The sequence below is a fragment of the Balaenoptera physalus genome (assembly GCF_965194825.1).
Source record: "Balaenoptera physalus genome assembly, chromosome: 14".
NCBI classification, from domain to species: domain Eukaryota; kingdom Metazoa; phylum Chordata; class Mammalia; order Artiodactyla; family Balaenopteridae; genus Balaenoptera; species Balaenoptera physalus.
In genome coordinates this window covers 73,954,079-73,973,418 of record NC_138893.1, presented here as the reverse complement: position 1 = coordinate 73,973,418, position 19,340 = coordinate 73,954,079, and the positions used below count along the sequence as shown (strand labels likewise).

General features: G+C 40.9%; 1 long non-coding RNA gene across 2 annotated transcripts in view; it reads left to right on the top strand.

Annotated features, from left to right (window-relative positions):
* The window catches only part of LOC309642563, a 205,290-nt gene that overhangs the window by 51,198 nt on the left and 134,752 nt on the right, over positions 1–19,340 (top strand). For both annotated transcript variants that reach the window (XR_014253254.1, XR_014253255.1), the window contains exon 2: positions 19,170–19,266. This is a non-coding gene — a long non-coding RNA (uncharacterized lncRNA). The remainder of the gene's footprint in view (positions 1–19,169; positions 19,267–19,340) is intronic.

Below are 19,340 nucleotides of genomic sequence, written 5' to 3'. Positions count from 1 at the left end.
TTCATGTAGTCGTTGCTCTAGTGCTAGATTTGCCCAAACTCTAGCCTTCTATGTGAGAGCTGAAGTCCCTCTAACCTAGACAATTTCTCTGGGCAGAGAAACCAAGGCAAGCAGTCCTGGATTTGGAGTTAAACAGGATCCCTGGGGACCGGGGGTCTGGCTGCACGTGGGTGCCTACAATGTCAAAAAGTGATGGTGATGCTATAGGAGAAGAGGTGTCTCCACTGAGTCTGACAACAGGTTTAGATTTTAGTAATGCCAGGATAAAGCTTTAAAAACTTGGCACCATACCCACAAATGTATCTGTTTCCCCCCAAAGCATCTATTTCATTCTCTGTGGCACCAGTACTGGGCCATGTAGACGCTGGGCCAGGGTCCTCACTTTAGTGTTTTATCACTCACTGAGCATTGTGAGCAGGTGACTGACCATAGGGTTGAATGGTTATAGTGACATCAATTTCTCCTGCGTGTGCGCAAGGACAAGCTCGATTTTGATGAAGAAGACAGTTTGAAAGTATTTCTAACTGCCTTTATTGAAAGGGATAAAAAGAAACAACTCTAGCAGACGAAGTGAGATGGCTTCTGGAAATTCTGTCTGCCTCTCAAGATTATGCCTGATTTATTGTTTTGCATTACTGAAGGCTAGGGTTCTGCCTCCACCTTTCTCTCAAAGCCATTTCTTTCTCTCCATCCCCACGGATCTATTGTCTTAGGTCAAGCAAGGGTCTTTTCTCATAGGGCCTATCACAGCAGCCCCCTGTCTCCCAGCTCCCACTGCCCTCCCAGCTCCATGAAGAACTTAGAACCATTTTTCTAAGATACAAAACTGATCCTATCAGCCCTTGAAGGAAACTCTACCATGGTTCTCCATCTCCCTCTTCAGGATGAAGGGCATGTGCCCACATCATGGAGCTGCAAGGGCTAGTGAGATGCCACTCAGCATGACGTAGACATCCACGGAGCTGACCACCAACACCTGCCCACTCCCCAGCCCTTTTCTTCCACTTACCTCCTCCTCTAGACTGTGATGTTTTCTTAGTACGTAGTGGCTTCCTCAGCATCTGTGTGGTTTCTGATTCCTAACCCGTTCTTAGTAAATGTTTTGAATGAACTCATCTACTCCCCCACCATTTAAGGAGAACCGCCTCAGGACAGGTAACGTCCTGGACACTGAAAATACAGCCGCGAATCCAAGAGAGCTCCCTGCCCTCATGGAGTTGACCTAGACAATGGCAGAGGGCAGTTTCATATAAGGTATCCAGGATGGCCTCCCTGTTGAACAGAGACCTGAAAAAAGTGAGGCAAGGAGTCTTCCAGATCCCCGGTGAAAGAGCACTGCAAGCAGAGGGCGTGGTCGGTGCCTTCCCTGAGCTGAAGCTGCTCACAGGGTTCCGGGAAGAGTGAGGGACCGGTGTGGCTAGAGGAGGGGAGTTGTGAGAGATGAGGTTGCCATGGTGTCAGAGAGGTGTATAGGAGGCACGTGGACAAACGCAAGGTGTTTGGGTTTTATTGTCAATAAGATGAAAAACCACTGGAGGATAGTAAGCAAAGAAGTAACGTGACCTGACTTAGGTTTTGAAAGGACTGTGTAGGCTGCTATATGGAGATGAAGCAGATTGGAAGGAGGAGAGGACAGGAAAGGGGGGAGCAACTGGGAGACTACAGGATGTGGGTGGTCATTGTGCAGGAGGTAAGGAATTGGATTCCGGGGACATCCTGAAGGTAAAGCAAACTGGATCTGCTTATTTATTGGATGAGTGGTATAAAGAGAGGAGCTGGGGAGCAAGGAAGGATGGCTCCGAAGTCTTGGCCTGGATAACTGCAGTAATGGAATGGCCTCTTACCCCAGAATCTTTACTCTTGTCTCCCGCAGTCAGGATCGCATTACCTATGATCACATCTTCTTTCCTTTGCTGGCTGACGCTGCTCATAATGTTGCCCAAAGCCCTTCTCACCCTGGACCACTGTCATAGCCTCCCAGCCAACACAGCCGTGCCCGTCCCTCCACCCTGTCTGCCTCCAGGGTGAACCAGATGCTGTGTTACCTCCAAAGGCTTCTGTCAAATTAGAATAAAAACGAAACTCTTTGTCCTGGCCTAAGTCTCCCACCACTTCTCATACCACTCAGCCGCCGCTCTCTCCTTTCCCTTCTCGTAACACCACTAACCACTGTCTCCCGAGGCTTGACATCTGCTGTTCCCGTGGTCTCCACACCTTTCCCTCAATACTTTAATTTAACCTCATCTTCCAGGTTCCATTTCTACTATTGCCTGCTCAGAGAAATTACTTTATTGGAAGGAGTACCCCGTTACTACCTACATGTACCTTTAGAGCTCCTGTATGCATTTGTAACTAATGGCCTTACCAACTGGTTAGTTCATCTGTTTCCTGGCTACTCCCCCCTGAGATGGACAGAGAGCCTCTGTTTTGCTAAGCACCGTATCATCAGCTTCCATAACGCCTGACACCTAGTAGAGAGGCCATGACTAGAGGGTGAGTGGAAGATCATGGGGCACATTAAAATGTAATTGTAAACACCAAAGACAAAAGAAAAAATGAAATTTTACCCATGTCTCCAAATACATTGCTGATATAATTTTGGTGCAAATCCTTCTGAAATCTTTCTTATAAGGATGCTTTTCCCACAGATGAAAACATACTGAATGTGAAGTTTCATAATTTTAAAAAATGTAGAATTAAATTGTGAGCACCATCACACAAAGAATATGCTAGTAATAATATACTAGTAATCATTTATTTCCATTAATGTGCACATCACGTTTTGTACATGATGTGTAATATATAAAATGTGATAGTATTCTTAATGTGTCGTATAACATTGTGTACCATAATTTAAAGTACAGATATTTTTAGATGTTTAACCTCCACTCCCCCAATTTTGGAGTTTATAAACAGTATTTCACAGAACAAACTTACCTAAGCACACGTTTCTAGTTTTTACCTGGCGTATATACCTAAAAGTAGGTTAGTTTGATTATTTCGTATTAGACTTTTACTTATTAATTTGCAGGAGTTTTTTTTTTTAATTTGAAGATTAAAAACATAGACTCTTTGCCTGTAGTATACACTGTCTTCAGTTTTCTGCTTACTTCTATTATGATTTATAGTGAGTTTCTTTGTATACAACTTTTCTATTTTTAGTAAAATCTATTAACGATATTCGTCATTTGCCTTTGATGTTATTCTTAGAGGGTTTCCCCAGCTTGATATTTAACATACATTTGCCATTGTTTAATTGTTTATTTGATGTTTTTATTTATCACTTAACTCATAATCCATCAGAAAATTTTTGGTGTGTATCGTGGTGTGAGCATCTAAATTATGTTTTTCTGTAGTGGTGTACCAATTGCTTAATTTTTCTTTTAATCTTTTCTTTCAGTGACTAAAAGATATCATATGTATTATTCAGATGCTTTGTTGAATGTCTTGGGTTTCTGTTGATTGCCTTTTATCGTCTTTTCTTATTTTACTGCATATTTTATATTATTTTATGATCCCCAAATAAAATGTAATATATGATACTTCAAGTCTGTGAATTTGGGCAAGTTACTGAATCAGTATTCTTGTCTGCAAAATGAAGATAATTATGTCTACCTCATAGTCTAGTTATGAGGATTACATTATATAATGCATATAAAGTGTTTATTTCCTTCAGTGAAAATTATGGCTTTGCTCAAAAGAATTCTGCAGATTACTTACTAAATTTTTATAATACATATGATACTGGAAAGGGAGTTTTTTTTAAAAAATCTTTTCCAAATGGTTACTTCTGAATGGTAGGATAAATCTTTAAACATGACTGTATGTAAACTAGCTTCCTTAGATTATTTCACTCTTTCTAAATTTGTTGAATAAATTCTTTTGATTTGCCAAGTAATCAGTCACCTCTTCCATCTTCCTATAGGTATGTTTGTCATATTTATTTCTCTTGGCTTCTTGCACTGACCTTAGCAATGTTAAATAACAGCAATGCCCCTGAGACCCTTTGGGGCTCTAGTGGAGGTGTCACTAGTATGTTCCTTTAACATAATGATGGTTGTTGACTTCAAACAGAGGGCTTATTCTTTTTTTTAAATATTTATTTATTTATTTATTTTGCTGCATCGGGTCTTAGTTGCGGCACTCAGGAGCTTTGTTGAGGCACGTGGACTTCTCTTTAGTTGTGGTGCGTGGGCTCTCTAGGTGCAGCGCGTTAGCTTAGTTGCCCCTAGGCATGTGGGATCTTAGTTCCCTGACCAGGGACTGAACCTGTGTCCCCTGCATTGGAAGGCGGATTCTTAACCACTGGACCACCAGGGAAGTCCCTGAGGGCTAATTCTTATCTTCCTAGTGGTCTACAATAAAATAGTATATTTGATGCAAATCTTCATCAAATACCTTTTCTGCTTATCTTTCTGATAATCATATTGACCTTTTTTTTCTCTATTAAAGTAATTACATATTAGGATTTCCAAAATTTTTAAATTCCTTTGACTTGTTGCTTTATTGGGATTAATACTTACATGTCTATAGTATATCATTTTAAACGTTTTGAAATATTTTATTTATGATTATACCCACACACATTCATAGTGAGATTAAGTTGCAGGTTTTCTTTTGGTGCTATCTTTTTTTCAAGTTTTGCATCAGTTTTACCCTAGTTTTATACTGCTCATTGAGAAATTTGCATTAATTTCTTATATGTTGACAGTTTAAATAGTGTTGGATAAAATTCTTTCGAAGAATGATTTGGTTTAAACATTTATTTTGGAGGAAGTTCTTTGACAACTTTTGTCATTTTCTAACATAGTTAATGGCCTATTTCCCTTTTCTAACTTTTCATGAATAAGTGTTGGTAGTTTACATTTTTCTAGAAAGTCATGCATTTATCAATGAACTGCATGTTGTTAAGCTTATAATGACATTTTGCATCCCATTGTAATTATTTCACCCATTCTTATTCTGTGTGTATATGCTACTTTGCATAATGTAATAAATTTTTTGTGTTTTTATTTTTGCCTTTTTTTGTTTTTGTTTTTGTACTGCCAGAGACATATCCATCTTATTTCTCTTTTCTAGGAATCGGGTCGTTGACTTTTTACTTTTATTACGTCTTATTCTAATTCATTAATTTTTGGTTTTATTTTTATTACCTGTTTTCTATGCCTTTTCTAGGAAGGTCTCATTGTTCTTTGCTTCTAGAATTGAATAAAAGTTTATTTCAGGGTTTCCCTGGTGGCGCAGTGGTTAAGAATCTGCCTGCCAGTGCAGGGGACACGGGTTCAATCCCTGGTCCTAGAAGATCCCACATGCCACGGAGCAACTAAGCCCGTGTGCCACAACTACTGAGCCTGCGCTCTAGAGCCTGTAATCCACAACTACTGAGCCTGCGTGCTTCAACTACTGAAGCCCATGCGCCTAGAGCCTGTGCTCCACAACAAGAGAAGCCACCGCAATGAGAAGCCCACGCACTGCAACGAAGAGTAGCCCCTGCTCGCAACTAGGGAAAGCCTGCGTGCAGCAACGAAAACCCAACACAGCCTAATTAATTAATTAATTAAGTAGAAAAATAATTTTTTTAAATAGATGCAATTGATCCTAGAGTTCTGCTACATCATCACACTTCCCAAATTAAAAAAAAATTTTTTTTATTTCATTAATTTTTTCATATTTAGTAGTAAATTTTATAAGCATACAAACTTTCTTGAATATATAGTTTCATATGAGATAATCTTTGAACTATAATGACAGCTCAACACTAATTAATTTTGAAAAAAATCTTCAAAGTTAATTTTGTTCTCTGCCCCAGTCAAAATTAAAAGTTAAAAAGTAAATATTTGGAGCTTTTTGCTTAACTCTTTGTTATTTATTTTTAAATGCATTGTTTTTGTAATTATAAGTCCGTATTTTGTCAAAAGTTATTTAGTATTAAGTATTTGGTTTGTTTACATTATAATTAATCAATTGCAACTTAATAGAATTTCTACTCTTGGGATCAGTGAGATTCTCTTTTTTATTATTGGATATGGTCTCTGTATAAATGTTATATTGGCATCAAAAAAGTATGCTTTTTTTTTTTTTTTAACAATCATTCTTTAATTTTATTTATTTATTTATTTATTTATGGCTGTGTTGGGTCTTCGTTTCTGTGCGAGGGCTTTCTCCATTTTCGGCAAGCGGGGGCCACTCTTCATCGCGGTGCGCGGGCCTCTCACTATTGCGGCCTCTCTTGTTGCGGGGCACAGGCTCCAGACGCGCAGGCTCAGTAATTGTGGCTCATGGGCCTAGTTGCTCCGCGGCATGTGGGAGCTTCCCATACCAAGGCTCGAACCCGAGTCCCCTGCATTGGAAGGCAGATTCTCAACCACGCTGCACCACCAGGGAAGCCCAAAAAAAGTATGCTTTTTATAAGTATTTTCTATAGTTATATATTTGATATATATGTATGAGTGAAACGTTAATTAATGCAGTTCTCCATACCTTTTTTTAAAATTTTGTCTGCTTAGTGTGTCAAAGACTGAAATTTGTGTTTCACTATAATTATGGTACTGTCAAATTCTCCTTGGTTTTCTAACAGTTTTTCCTTTATATTTTTCAATGTTTTATTATTCATTTCATGAATATATGTCTTCCTTGTGGATTATTCATTTTAAAATATAAAAAAACTCTCTTGGTATCTGTTTATGCTTTTGCCCTCCCATTTTATCTTGTCTGTTATTAATTTTGCTACATCTGCTTTCTGCATTTGCATTTGTCTAATCTCTAGTTGCTCTTCCCTTCTGCGTTTCTTTTCCCAGCTATTTTGAGGTATAAATGACAAAATTGTAAGGTATTTAAAGTGTGCAACATGATAATTATGTATATATCTATAAACACACACACACACATTGTGAAAGAATTCCCCCCATCAATTTCATTAACACATTTAACACCATATATATTTACTTTTTTTTTTAAGTGACAACATTTAAGTTTTACTCTGTTAGCAAGTTTTCATTACACAATACAGTATTATCAACTATAGTCACCATGTTATACATTAGATCCTCAGACCTTATTCATTTTATAACAGAAAGTTAGTACTCCTTTACTAACCTCTCCCTATGTCCCCCACCCCCCAGCCCCTGGCAAACACTTTTCTACTCTCCCTTCTGTAGTTTTTGTTTCAGGCTTGTTTATCTGTTTGTAAATAGCTCATCTTCTAGTTTGCTCTTGTGTTTTGACCCTACACAAGAGGTTGCTCTTCAATCATTTGCATTATTTTTATAGCTGATATATTTTGGCTTACTGCAAATCTCTTACAATTCCTTACTGTCATCTTTCTTTTTCCTTTTTCCTTCCTTCTTGATTTTTTTTTTTTCCTCTAACTGATTTGGAAGTTGTAGCTTTCATGGGTAAATCAAAACTGTGCTGAAGCATTCTATACAGTTAAATAAAAATCGATTTTATCCAGTTGGTGGGCAAATGCTATGGCTGGGAATGTGACAGTAGCCTGGGATCTCCCCTCTGGGAGCTCCCTTTATTATCCACTGGAGTCTACACAGTTGCTCCCCCCAGTACAGAGGGGAAGATGTTCTTCATTCTCAATCTTACTTCCTTACTGTCTTCCTGACACTCTGTTCTGTCTTATGTGCCAGATAATATAGATCCATCATTATTTTAACCTCCTATTTAAAAAAAAATTAAACCTACCCAAAAGTTGTACGAATAATACAATGGACACCCACATACTGTTTACCTAGATTGGCCAAATGGTAAGATTTTCCAAATTTACATCGTGTGTGTGTATGTGTGTGTGTGTGTGTGCCAAATCATTTGATATGTGGTAATTATAATGACCCTGCATCCCTAAATACTTTAGTACAAATTTCCTAAGAACAAGGACTCTTTTAATATAACCACATCACAATGATCAAATAATGGAAATCTAATATGCCAAAATTTCTGTTACCAAATATACAACCTGTATTTGAATGTTACTAATCTTCCAGATAATGTCCTTTAGAGCAAAATAAAATATTTTTTCTTCTGGAGGACACCACCTTAGCCAGCTGACCAAAGCTACCATCATCAATATTGGGATAAAACCATTTTAAGAGTTCTCATCACAAGGAGAATATTTTTTCTTTTCTTCTTTCTTTTCTTTTTATTGTATTGAAGATGGATGTTATCTGAACCTATTTTGATAATCATTTCACAATATATGTAAATCAGACCTTCATGTTGTATGCCTTAAACATATACAGTAATATATATCAATTATTTCTCAATGAAACTGGAAAAAAGCAAAAAATAAACTCACACATCTCTTGATATGAGGTATTGAAAAGGATGCAACATCAATCTATTCTTGCCAGAAATGCATAACCTGAATCTCATGAGGAAACATCAGATAAACCCAACTTGAGTGGAATTCTACAAAACAGACCTGTAGTCTTCAAAAAATGCCAAGGTTAAGAAACACAAAGAAAGGGTTAGGAGCTAATTCAGATTAAAAGAGATGTTAAGGACCTGACAACTGAGTACAATATATTACCCTGGATGAGACTGGAATAAAATAGCTCTAAAGCAGGGGTTGGCAAACTATGTCTGTAAAGAGCCAGATCATAAATGTTTTAGGGTTTATGGACCATATGGTCTCTGTTGCACCTACTCAAGTCTGTGGTTGTAACGTGAAAGCAGCCATAGACAACATGTAAACAAATGGGGCATGGTTTTGTTCCAATAAAACTTTACTTATGAAAACAGATGGTGGGCGGGCCGTAGTTTGCAAACCCCTACTCTAAAGGGCATTACTGGGGAAATCGGCAAATTTGAATATGGACAGAGAGCTAGATAATATTTTTTTTTTATTTTATCAGTGTTAAATTTTCCAAAAATTGATAACTGTGTGATAGTTATGTGAAAGAATGTCCTTCTTCTCTTCAGATATACACACTCAGATATAGAGGGAAAATTATGTATGGATAAATAGATTAAATAGATTGATCAATAAATCTTTCATCTATATCCAAGTGCTAATCTAGGGTCATGGCTTTAATGGGAAATGATTTCTCCCCTTTTCTTTCTTTTTTATGGTTTTGATGTTTTTGAAGAATCAAAGTTTTTTTTTTTTAGACTATCCCTCAATTTGCATTTATCTCGGGATTAGATTCAAGCTATACATTTTTGGTACAACTACTATAAAAGCAATATTCTGCTCTATTCAGCACATCAAACCAGGAGGCACATGATGCCAATTTATGCCTTTATCAGTGAGGTTAGCATTGATCACTCGGTAAACAAGGGGTTTTCCAGATTACTCCACTGTAAAAGTAATTTGGTTCCTCATTCTTATTATTTTAAAATTTATTCAAACAGCCTTCCTAGTGAGATCTGACAACTTCCTCTGTTCAGAGGAGCCATCATTTTTTGTATTTCATACACTTGCATAAAAGAACCATCTGCATTGTGTCAATGATCTTCGAACTCTATAGATGCTTGTGAAATCTTCTTGTAAGAGTTGACATTCGTTTCTGCCACATTAAAAATTCTTTCCATTATATTTTCACGTAAAAGTGCAACACAGAGGCCAGGCCTCTTCATCATGTGGGTGGGCCCCTTGTTGAGGCCCAGTATGCTTAAGAACACACTCTCGTATTTAAAGGTTGTTGTGTGAATAGCAAATAACTTCCACAGCTGGGTGTGAGGTGATGGCATTGATTCATAGGGCTTTCAGGACTGCTATGATTTGCATTACTATAGTTGGAAGGTTTTATTAAAAGTTATACATTATAATAACCTAGTTTTTTTTAATGAATATGGGTCTTAAGATATTGATGTACCAGCTACACAGCTAAGAGTCCTGAAAATCAGAAATACCAAGTTTAAGGTTTTCAATGTTTTAAATGACTTTTAGAACCGAGAATGTATAGGTTTGGTTATGAACGTGGTCCACCAAAATGATTTTCTTTGCTTCAGCTGCACACCTCACGGGGCACTAGTAAGCAAGCTGGGATCCAGAGAGCTCAGGCACATGCAAATCTGTCATCATATCTACTTTAAAAATTGGGCATCCTGGCACAGTGATGGGCATATGATAAGTTGCATGTGAAATGAACAAATGAATATGCTCATTAAAAGAGAGGAAGTCTTAACTCCAAACAGAGCAATGGGGTTAGTAGTGTGGGTACATCCTTCCTGAGGAATTAGGCAACATGATGTGCTTAGCTGTGATGGAAAAGGCCAAGCACCTTGCAAAGCCAGTGGATTAAGAGAATTCTCAAGCTCAACACATTGGAGATGAAATAGGAAATCATTTGATGTTCCTTCACCTTGATGGATGGGACTATGTAGTACATTTTGGCTTTGAAAACAAATATACCCAGAAAAGTGAAAGGGAGGTGACTACTGAAAGAGAGTAAACTCAGAAGTCACTGTCCTTCCAATTATCTTCAGAAGAGATAAAGATTTATTGAAGGATATTTGTTCAGGATGATCAATGGTTTCCTGTCTGGCTCTGGGTACCCAGCAGAAAATTTTCATTTTCTGTAGTGAATGGAAGATACCAATTTATCTCTTTTTCCAGAGGCTGCGCTTTGCTGGAGGGGCAGAGAGTGAGCACACCTAACTCAGGCTCTTCCATCATGATCTTCATACAATGGGGTTTGATAAATTCTCCTTATGAAAATATCCTGCAGTGCATTGGCTTCCTACAGGAAGTTTTGGTGGTTGTTCCTCTCAGACATGGGCCAGCAGAACACTTGGGCAGAAGTGAATGTGGGAGGAGTGGGCAAGGGTGCTGAGGTACAGCCAGAGCACACAGTTACTTGTCCGGCTCTGAGATCTGTGGGACAGAATCAGTGCTGATCAAAATTTAACCTGAGAAGCCCAGAGCCACTCCAGCAGTAGCCAGGGAACCAAAGCTTCTAGCTGGAGCTGAGTTGTAAGATGAGGGTGGTGGGACAGGACGCAGTATAGCTGTTTCTTTTGCTCTCATTGGCCAGCCATGTGTTGACTAGCTTTCATCCCCAGAGCAATGCTCACTCCCAAATGCCCACTCTGTTTCTGCAACCCAAGTCTAGGCAGCGATCCTCACTGTGGTCTGACAGAAGGCGGGGACTTTTGGCAACTACTTGTGGTAGGAAACGAAAAAAGGTTTTCCAGCATGATGTTCCTGATGCTAATGGGGATTTCCACTCCCCTGGGAGCCTGCATCCCTTCCTCATTCCTGTCTACACATCCACCTTAACTATTCTTCCTTCCTCAGAGACCCCGCTACACTGTAAAAGGCCCTGGGTAGCTGCAGCTCTTCTCCATGTATGTGATTTGCTTCTAACCCAAGTTTCCATCTGAGTTAACAAGACCAAGTGAGGTGAAGCAATTTGACCTTGATCCCCAGTGAGCCTGGGACTGAGTCTGCATTTAGCAGAGAACTCACCTCTTGCCTCCCAGGGCTGCTCCCAATAGCCACTATGTCCCTGAGCCTTTCGGCTGCACTTGGATGTGGGTGAGATGAATATCTACTTAAGCACCAGATGGATGTTTGCCAACCCATATCACCTGCCAGGCCATGCTGAAGAGTCCTTCATCCCTCCTAAGCCAGGCACCATCAGTTCTTCCATCCATCCATCCATCCATCCATCCTCAACTTTTGTAAGTTAGTAAGACAAAGTTTCCAAAGGGCATGCTTGTCCCTCACAGTGCGGTGGGAGGTGGTCTGTGGCTCAAGGCAGTCCATTCAGTTCGGCAGAAAACCTCTGGCAGAGACTGGATTTAAGGGGACAAGGATTTCCCCTAGAAAGAGGCATGTGGCAGTAACTAGGCAGGAATTTCAGACCCCAGAAAAGTATGGAGAGCAGGAAAGCAAAGTAAGAAATGAGGCAAAGGTACAAATGCATTGCATTGGGAATGTATGGTGGAGATCAGTAGAAGCTCACACTCTACCACGGATAAAGCAACAATCCAGGGTTAGAGCAGTGAGACAGATCCAGTCCCTGTCTGCAAAGGCCTGGCCTGCTGAAACTCAGCTGGCTTTACTTAGGGCCTGGATGGCCTGGATGTGAAGGTTCCAAGCCTCGAGGACTCAGAGGGAGTGTGATTGCCGAGGTCAGAACCCAACACAAATATGCAAAGATAAGCGCAAGAGGGAGTCATCTGTTCCAGGGAGGGGAGAACAGGTGGCAGGCAAGTGGTCCCGGCAAAAGGCTGAGATGGACCCAAGCATCCAGAGTGGACATTCAAGTAGAGGGCAGGCAGACAATTGGCAGATGGGTGGCAGCTGGTGTCCGGCACTCATACAGGTGGGCAGCCAGACGGTTCCCATTGTAAAGATAGCTGGCAACGTGTGACTATGGTCTACATGAGGTCCAGGCAAGTCACTGATGGGATCTGAGCTCAGCAGAGACTCAGGTGAACAGAGAGGTGGCACCACAAGATGGCCAGGCATTCAGAGAGCATCGTGGAATCCCGCCAAGTCCATGTATCCCTCACTATCCAAATTGTCTGCTATCCAAACTCGAGTATTGAATAGGGTTGGGTGGGTAGGAATTCTTGTATCAGGGACCCAGTCTTATGAAGATTGAGTTCCATAGAGTAGATTATCCTGAAACTGGAAAGACTGGGAAAGACCTCGATGCCAGGTTAGTGAATATAGGTTTCCTAAATAAGTGCTACATGGCCTTTACTGGTAAGGTCTCAGTCCTATGAGAGGTCAGACAGACTATAATGTCTGGAGCCACTGGACAGTGTACCATTTAAGATTCCAGTTCCTTGTACACCTGTTCCCCATCCTGTAAGAGGCTCTGTTTGTGACAGAGCAAACAACAAGGGCTGGGCGTAGCTGGGGGTCGAGCCATCACCAGCTCTGTGGTCTCACGTGGCTCGGCCAAGCCTGGCTTCCACACAAACTCTTTGGCCTCACGTGGCCCTGTGGCTCCCCGCTCTGCTCTCTTTCAGCTCCTCAAATGGGTCACACTGTCTCCTTCCACAGGGTCTTCATCCTTGCTTTTCTACCTGCCTAAAACCATCCTCCCTCTCCCCTTCACCACCTCTGCATCCTTTAGACCTCAGCTCAGCCATCACCTCCTTTGGGAAGCCTCCTCTGACCCCCTGAGGAGACATACACTCCCTCCGAGAGCACCGTGGCGAGCACTTACTTGTGACGGTTGTAACCATATATCCATTCTTGTGACTGTCTGATGAGTGTGCAGCCCCTTCCCTGAGCTGTAATGTCACTTATTTCATTCACTCCAGCTTCCAGAACAGGACATGATCCCCTGTAGATGTCCAGTGAAGGGCTGTTGAATGAATGAATGAATGAATGAATGAATGAATGAATATCCTTGGGGAGCACAGTCACAGCCTCAAGCTTATATTTACATACATGCACAATGTGGGCAATGAAAGTAACCTGCCAGCATGATTGTGGTGAGGATTCAATCATAAAGCATCTATATATATCCTCCCAGGGTGCCTGGCACACGGTGGCACCCCTTACCTTCCAGTTCTTTTGTTCTGTTCTTCCCAGTACCCAAGACAGATGAGGCCTCCTTTCCCCTGCCTGGGGCTCTAATCTGCACTTAGCCTTGAGAGAGACACAGCATGCTAAGGGTACTGATTAGGGTGCCAAACTGACCTATAGCGTGGCCATGGCAAGGCTTTATTTCTCTTAAGCCTCACTTTTCTCACCTGTAAAGTGGGGATTTTAATTATACTTGCCTCACAGGGTTGTCATTGATGACACATGGCACAGTGCTTAGAACAGTCTCTGACGTGAGATTCGGGAATTGGTGGTTGTTGTTACTCTATATATCTTTATATCTCTGTCACAGGGACCCAATTAGACACTCGTGGGAAAGGAATTCTTTGGAAAGACTCCTATCAGCAGCACTGCCCTGCATATGGATTTAACTTCAGGTGATCTCTACAGGTCTGGAATTAGAACCAGGACAATTAATGAGCCTCCTTTGAGCAGGGCAGGGTTAAGCTCTGCCTTACCCCAGTGGAGATGGAATTTGCTTAAGCTCTGTCTTATGATGGGGCATGGTCACCTGCTCTGCAAGCTGCATGGTACATGGGTCCCAAAGACTTCAATGATTCTTCAGTATTACTAGGGTCAAAGAGGAGTATTGAGAGCAACTGAACCATATACACTATGCAATGAATGATAGGCAATTATACATAGCTGCTTTGGGTGCACACACACATAGGTACTCATCAAGCTATAATTAGTTTGCTTTGGGATTCTCTGATCATTATCTCTGATTATTATCTCTGATCATTCCCTCAGCACCAAATTGAAGAGCTGCTTGATCTTCTTGGTCAAGTATCTCCAAAGGAAATCTCTCTTCCTTAGTGATGTTGTCTTCCTCTTCTCTGCTTCTCCCTAGTTCACTCACTTTTCCATTTTCACTATTGCAGATTAAAAAGATACTGTAACCTTTGAAACCACGGGGACCAGAGCTCAGATGACTTCTGTGCCATTTATGAAGTCTATAGCCTCTGGCTAGTTGTTAAGCTTTCTGAGTCCATTTCCTCCATTAGAGAACCAGAATAACAATCGCCCTAATAGTATTGGTATAAAGATTAAATGTCATCATTAAGGTAAAACACCTTGAAACATGCCTGGCAAGAGGAGGCAAAGTAAGTGATAATTCTCTGTTTTTTCTTCCATATTTTAGTGCACTTTGGACTCATCTCATGCTTACTTCAGGGTTTTACACTAACTACAGAAAACTTTTCAACCGCCCTTTCTCAAAGTTTGGATTTTAATCTAGAACCTTCATCAGCCACATAAAAAAGCTCTCACTGCTGCTGCTCCCATTTTGCTATTCTTCAGAACTGTGCACTTCTTGAATTTGGGTACATCTCCTCTGCCTTAATTCTAAATTGATTATTTGAAACAGATTTGGTTTCTCTTTTTCTCTCTGCGTCATTTTGGGAGGAGGAGATTTTGGATTGCCATGGCTTTTTGTGGCAAGAGAACCACTTTCAAATTAAATGCCCATTAAAAATTTCCCTCTAGTTGGCAAAGTCATTGCAAATTTCAAAGATGGCCCTAAGTAATTTAACCATCTCTTGCATTGCCATAGTGATACAGACAGAGCAAGAAGTAGCTACTATTCATACTGTATTTGGACCTGAACCCTCTTGTGCTTAAAACTGAGAAGAGGGTCCATATGTTTGGCCTGGAGTGGCAGGGGCTTTGGAAATCAACCATTGTAGTTGGCAGGGGTGTGGATCCCTGGGCTGGTCAGGGTGGAGTGTTCACATAATTGAGAGTAATTATGTTGACAAAATGGGGAAGTGTAAGGGCACCTTGTAATTACAAACAGATGTGTTTGAAGAATGGCAACCAGTCTTTCAGGGGCCCCACAGACCGATGCTTCAGCATGAACTCATATCCCCAGTGGGACAGAGAGGCTTCAGCACCTCTGATGACCCAAATATGGCAAGCCAGAGTGATTGAGCTATTTTCAAAGAAAACTGTACACCAGGAAATCAGATGAGGAGGGTAATATAGTAAGAAAAACATCAGTTTTAGAACCAAATGGTCTAGTTTAAATAGCAGATATACTACTTAATAGCTGGGGGATTTCACGGTAGCTATATGAACAATCTATCTTGCTTTCCTTATCTCTAAAATGGGTAGAATAATACCCACCTTGTGGAGTTGTTAGTAGAACTTATACAGTAGAGGTAAACTGTCTAACACATAACAGGCACACAACAGTTGCTAGTCCAACCAATGTCATCGTTGTAGTCTCCTACCTGATCTCCCTGCTTCTATTCTGACCCCAGGATTTTCTGTTCTCTGGAGGAATTTTTTAAACGTAAGTCAGAACACTCACCGCTCAGAACTTTCTAATAGCTTCCCGTTACACTTGGACTAAAATCCAGGATCTTCTTCCGGTAAGATCTGGGCCCAGCTCTTGGGGCTCTCCAACCTCCTCTGTTTCCACTTTCCCTCTTTCTAGTGCCTGCCACCCAAGATTTTCTCTTGGTTCTTTAAGCATGTCAAGTTTGTGCCACAGATGTTTGCATTCTTGGCTACTTCTCATCACTCATTTCCCAGCTTCAATATGATAACTCAAAAGAGACTTTCCTCGACCACTGTCTTGGCTGTGTTTCCTAGAAATAGAGCCTGAGAGAAGGGTTTGGGAGCACACGCTTTGTTTAAAGCGTATACGTAGGAAAAACCTACAAAGGGGTGAGGGCAGCAAGGAGGGGAAGAGAAAAAGAGAACCAGGACATGGTCTGAGATGTGATCTTAGGTAATGTCTACCTGACATTGGCCTGACCTGTGGGTTGTGATGGTAGTGGGGGATCTGGAGGGTAAATCATTCCGCATAGGCGGTCGGCCTTGAAGGAAGGAGCCAGGCTTTTGTACCACTGTATCAGTCCATCACTGGCTGACTCCAAGGCATCTCCTACCAGCCAAGGACAATTTTCCTGAGAAGGTCTCACATTTAAGCCACTGGCCACAGGATTATCCTCCAGCAGCTGGAGGATGTGTGCCCTGGCTTGACAATAGGATCTAGGCAGGGCATCAGCTCACCTGCTGCAACCACCTGGCCCAGCATTGCCATCTACGCACTGTCACATAAACCTAACTTAACTTTTGGCTTGCATTTATTCTCTGATATTTTTCTTGCTTAATCACTGGTTGATTTTCTGTCTCCCTGACTAGAGCATAGGATCTTGAAAGCAGTGACTTCGTCTGTTTTGTTCATAGCTACATCTCTAGACTCTAGAACAAAGGCTGGTTTAATGAGTGAGTGTTGATTGCCATCCACCTTCTCCTGGAATGGGGAAAAACAATTGTGTTCAGACCAAGAAGGCGTTAAAAGCAAAATGAGAGGACCGACTTGTCCATTGTCCTTGTCATGGTTACCTGCTCCCTGGAGTTCCTTTGTTTCCTCGGCCATTTTCATGTTCCATCAGTGAAAAGTAAAGTTGGCTGCTTTTTTTAAAAAACAAAAAGCATTCCACAGAAACTTGCTTATAAACCATGTTTTCTGAAACGATGATATGTGTCACCAGGGAGGCAAAGTCAGCTCTCAGCACTTATCCTGAAATATTTACAGAACAGATTTGAAGAAAGGGAAGGGAAGAGCTGTCCCCAGAAGCTTATTTCCACAGTTTATTTAATATGACTCCCCCTTCCCCCAAAATATTCCCCAACCAGTTAATTGCTACTGGGGCCAAACTTTATGGAGTAAGTATTTTCTGTGGATGAAGTGGTTCTCCCCCCAGATCATTCATGGGTATCAAAGCACAATCTGTTATGTGCGGTACTGTTGTTGCCTCCCTCTCCCTTTTCGTCTTTGGGGAAAGGAGATTATGGCCAAATAGCAACATGTTAGAGGATTAATAGGATAATGAGATGTGTACTTCTGTCTCATACCGTCTCTACACAAATCACACACACACAACCCCCGCTGAAAGAGGATGGCTGCCAACAGCTTTTGTAGCAGCCTTTCTGAAGGTTCCAGCTTCCCATGGACCCTCTGGCCATCAAAAATTCAGATTGTCTAACAAATTCCGGACCATTTAAATAAGGAGCCAGAGGCATGAGGAAAATACGGCAATACAGTTGCATGTAAGAAGGCATCAGAAGAGAGTCTTGAGGCCTGGGGCAGTGTAATGTAAAATAATTCAATGCTATTGCATGTAGAAGTCATGAGGCCTGGGACATTGTAATATAAAATAATACAATGCTATTTGGAGGCCTTGCAAAGCATCAAGCATTGTGCTAAGCAATTTCAAACATTATATCATTGGATCCTTTTCAAATGCTGTGAGATACACAGTATGTTTGTTTTACAGATAAGGAAACTGATATACATATAGGGTACGCAAGCTATCCTATATCACACTGTTGGTTTGGTGGTTATTTATTGTTTTTGCCTATCCAGCAATCATTTGCCATTATTCAGGTCATAGTACCCTGATTTGCCTTTGAAAACGCATTTTCCCAATTTTTTAGTACATGTTGTATGGAAATGGGGCTGACTCCATTTCACAACCTGGGTCTGGCTAAGCAGATTGTTCCATTATCCTGACCATTTTGTGAATTCAGTATGGGCACATGGCCTTGGCCAGGCCAGTGAGACTGAGCTCCTGCATTTTCCTGAATATGTTAGGAAAGATAATAGCTCTTTCTTGTGATTGCTCGGGTAAGATAAGTGTAGCTAATTGTGATGCTGATATGAAAGAAATTAGAGACGTATGATAAAGAGAGACATATTCCCGGTGCCATAGTTATTAGCACCTGTGTTCCACCATAGCTGAAGTTGGTGCTACCCATGTGACTTTTTAGGAGGCCAACACTTTTCCTTTATTCCTTAAGACAGTTTAAGGTGGATTTCTCTCTCTAGCAGTTGGATGAGTGTTAAGATTGAATTAAATAAGTAATGGTTGACCTCAGATATTAACTTAAGAACGGCTGACCCCTCAATGCTTATGTACATAGCTGGAGAGCAGATACACTCCAAGGATCATGCAAGGGGAAAGGATTGGATATTTAATATGCTTTTTCTATTGAACCTTTGACTATTTTAAAGACAGTTCGTATTCAACTGGCCACAGAAGTAACCTAGAAGAGAAAGAATGAGACTAGGAATACAGATTGAAACACTAAAGAAACCTGGGCTTGGAATCAGTCAGTACCTGGTTCAAATCTCAGCTCTGATGCTGCATATCAAATAGAGAATTACTGAACCTCTCTGCACCGTGGTTTTCTCATCAGTAAAATGTGATGATAAAACCTGTCTCATAGGGTTATTCTGAGAAATAAGGAGCTGTATTTATGTAAAGCCCTTGGCCAGTGTAGCCACCCTATAAATATTAGTTCCCCATCCACCCTCAAGTGCAACCTATCTGACTCTGACTACCGAAGCTCACAAATACTGACATAGGGAAGTGGTTAGGAGCTTTCCACCATGTCCATCCACAAATAGTAGTTCCTGGTTTTAGGACAAGTAAATGAGGCACGTTTGGGCTCATTCTCTAGGGATTTGAATAACTAAGTATATGTGTACTTTATAGAGTCTTTGAGGGAAGGCACGTTTCTAAACAAAACCACCCTAACTGATAGAAAAATCTTGTTTCAGCCAAATAACTGAAGTGTCTTTGACACCTTGTCAAATAACTGATTTGACTGATTTGTCTCTCCCCTCTGAATAAAGGTTGTCTGGATGGATCAAGCCAAGGAGATTTCTTGACAACTTATAATAATAGCAGGACCATCCTTCATCTCCACGCTGGCCCCTGAACAGGAAACAGGTGTGTACAAGGTCATCTGCTCTCCAAAGAGTCCTTTAAAGTCAATGACACGTGGTAATGAAAAACTAGTTAGA